The sequence below is a fragment of the Arachis duranensis genome, chromosome 10, assembly GCF_000817695.3.
Source record: "Arachis duranensis cultivar V14167 chromosome 10, aradu.V14167.gnm2.J7QH, whole genome shotgun sequence".
Classification (NCBI taxonomy): Eukaryota; Viridiplantae; Streptophyta; class Magnoliopsida; order Fabales; family Fabaceae; genus Arachis; species Arachis duranensis.
Window position 1 is genome coordinate 34,191,639 of NC_029781.3, and position 3,786 is coordinate 34,195,424.

Consider the following 3,786-nt stretch of genomic DNA (forward strand, 5'->3'; position numbering starts at 1 on the left):
ACTAATAAAAATATAATAAAAACTAACTAAAACATACTAAAAATATACTAAAAATAATGCTAAAAAGCGTATAAATTATCCGCTCATCACAACATCAAACTTAAATTGTTGCTTGTCCCCAAGCAACTGAAAATCAAATAAGATAAAAAGAAGAGAATATGCAATGAATTCCAAAAACATCTATAAAGATCAGTATTAATTAGATGAGCGGGGCTTTTAGCTTTTTACCTTTGAACAGTTTTGGCATCTCACTCTATCCTTTGAAATTCAGAATGATTGGCTTCTATGAGAACTTAGAATCCAGATAGTGTTATTGATTCTCCTAGTTAAGTATGATGATTCTTGAACACAGCTACTTTATGAGTCTTGGCCGTGGCCCAAAGCACTCTGTCTTCCAGTATTACCACCGGATACATACATGCCACAGACACATAATTGGTTGAACCTTTTCAGATTGTGACTCAGCTTTGCTAGAGTCCCCAACTAGAGGTGTCCAGGGTTCTTAAACACACTCTTTTTTCCTTGGATCACAACTTCATTATTTTTTTCTTTTTCTTTCTTTCCTTTTTTTCGTTTTTCTCCTTTTTTTTATTCACTGCTTTTTCTTGCTTCAAGAATCATTTTTATGATTTTTCAGATCATCAGTAACATGTCTCCTTTTTCATCATTCTTTCAAGAGCCAACATTCATGAACAACAAATTCAAAAGACATATGCATTGTTCAAGCATACATTCAGAAACCAAAATATTGCCACCACATCAAAATAATTAATTTGTTATAAAATTCAAAATTCATGCAATTCTTCTCTTTTTCAATTAAGAACATTTTTCATTCAAGAAAGGTGATGGATTCATAGGACATTCATAACTTTAAGGCATAGACACTAAGACACTAATGATCATAAGACACAAACATAGATAAACATAAGAATAAAAATTCGAAAAACAGGAAAATAAAGAACAAGGAGATTAAAGAACGGGTCCACCTTAGTGATGGCGGCTTGTTCTTCCTCTTGAAGATCTTATGGAGTGCTTGAGCTCCTCAATGTCTCTTCCTTTCCTTTGTTGCTCCTCTCTCATGATTCTTTGATCTTCTCCAATTTCATGGAGGAGGATAGAATGTTCTTGGTGCTCCACCCTTAGTTGTCCTATGTTGGAACTCAATTCTCCTAGGGAGGTGTTGATTTGCTCGCAATAGTTTTGTGGAGGAAAGTGCATCCCTTGAGGTATCTCAGGGATTTCATGATGAGTGGGATCTCTTGTTTGCTCCATCCTTTTCTTAGTGATGGGCTTGTCCTCATCAATGGGGATGTCTCCCTCTATGTCAATTCCAACTGAATAACAGAGGTGACAAATGAGATGAGAAAAGGCTAACCTTGCCAATGTAGAGGACTTGTCCGCCACCTTATAAAGTTCTTGGGCTATAACCTCATGAACTTCTACTTCCTCTCCAATCATGATGCTATGAATCATGATGGCCCGGTCTATAGTAACTTCAGACCGGTTGCTAGTGGGAATGATTGAGCGTTGGATAAACTCCAACCATCCCCTAGCCACGGGCTTGGGGTCATGCCTTCTCAGTTGAACCGGCTTTCTTCTTGAATCTCTTTTCCATTGAGCGCCCTCTTCATAAATGTCTATGAGGACTTGGTCCAACCTTTGATCAAAGTTGACCCTTCTAGTGTAGGGGTGTTCATCTCCTTGCATCATGGGCAAGTTGAATGCCAACCTTACATTTTTCGGACTAAAATCTAAGCATTTACCCCGAACCATTGTAAGCCAATTCTTTGGGTTCGGGTTTGCACTTTGATCATGGTTCTTGGTGATCCATGCATTGGCATAGAACTCTTGAACCATTAAGATTCCGACTTGTTGAATGGGGTTGGTAAGAACTTCCCAACCTCTTCTTCGGATCTCATGTCGGATCTCCGGATATTCACTCTTTTTGAGTTTGAAAGGGACCTCGGGGATCACCTTCTTCATGGCCACAACTTCATAGAAGTGGTCTTGATGCACCCTTGAGATGAATCTCTCCATCTCTCATGACTCGGAGGTGGAAGCTTTTGCCTTCCCTTTCCTATTTTTAGAGGTTTCTCCGGCCTTGGATGCCATAAATGGTTATGGAAAAACAAAAAGCAATGCTTTTACCACACCAAACTTAAAAGTTTGCTCGTCCTCGAGCAAAAGAAGAAAGAAGAGAGTAGAAGAAGATGAAATAGAGGAGATGGAGATGGCTTTGTGGTTCGGCCAAAGGGGGAGAAGTAATGTTTAGGTTGTGTGAAAATGAAAGAGTGAATATGGGTTTATATAGGGGTGGAGAGAGGGGTAGGGTTCGACCATTATGGGTGGGCTTGGAAGGGAAAGTGGTTTGAATTTGAATGGTGAGGTAGGTGGGGTTTTATGAAGGATGGATGTGAGTGGTGAAGAGAATAGTGGGATTTGATAGGTGAGGGTTTGTCGGGGAAGAGGTGTTGAGGTGATTGGTGAATGGGTGAAGAAGAGAGAGGGTGGTGGGTAGGTGAGGATCCTGTGGGGTCCACATATCCTGAGGTGTCAAGGAAAATTCATCCCTGCACCAAGTGGCGAGCAAAAATGCTCTTCATGCCAATTCTGGCTTTAAACGCTGGGCTGGTGCCCATTTCTAGCGTTTAACGCCAATTTCTTGCCCTTTCCTGGTGTTTAACGCCAGTCTGGTGCCCCTTTCTGGCGTTAAACGCCTAGAATGGTGCCAGACTGGGTGTTAAACGCCCATTTGCTACCCTTACTGGCGTTTAAACACCAGCAAGATCTTCCTCCAGAGTGTGCTGTTTTTCTTTCTGTTTTTGCTTTTTCAATTGATTTTGTGACTTTCTATGATCATCAACCTACAGAAAACATAAAATAACAAAGGAAAATAGATAAATATAACATTGGGTTGCCTCCCAACAAGCGCTTCTTTAATGTCAGTAGCTTGACAGTGGGCTCTCATGGAGCCTTACAGATACTCAAAGCAATGTTGGAACCTCCCAACACCAAACTTAGAGTTTGAATGTGGGGGTTCAATAGCAAACTTAGAAGTTGGTTGTGGCCTCCCAACACCAAACTTAGAGTTTGACTGTGGGGGCTCTGTTTGACTCTATTTTGAGAGAAGCTCTTCATGCTTCCTCTCCATGGTAACAGAGGGAATCCTTGAGCCTTAAACACAAAGGATTCTTCATTCACTTGAATGATCAATTCTCCTCTGTCAACATCAATCACAGCCTTTGCTGTGGCTAGGAAGGGTCTGCCAAGGATGATGGATTAATCCATGCACTTCCCAGTCTCTAGGACTATGAAATCAGCAGGGATGTAATGGTCTTCAATCTTTACCAAAACATCCTCTACAAGTCCATAAGCTTGTTTTCTTGAATTGTCTGCCATCTCTAGTGAGATTCTTGCAGCTTGTACCTCAAAGATCCCTAGCTTCTCCATTGCAGAGAGAGGCATGAGGTTTATGCTTGACCCTAGGTCACACAGAGCCTTCTTAAAGGTCATGGTGCCTATGGTACAAGGTATTGAGAACTTCCCAGGGTCCTGTCTCTTTTGAGGTAATTTCTGCCTAGACAAGTCATCCACTCTTTGGTGAGCAAAGGGGGTTCATCCTCCCAAGTCTCATTACCAAATAACTTGTCATTTAGCTTCATGATTTCTCCAAGGTATTTAGCAACTTGCTCTTCAGTGACATCATCATCCTCTTCAGAGGAAGAATACTCATCAGAGCTCATGAATGGCAGAAGTAAATCCAATGGAATCTCTATGGTCTCATTA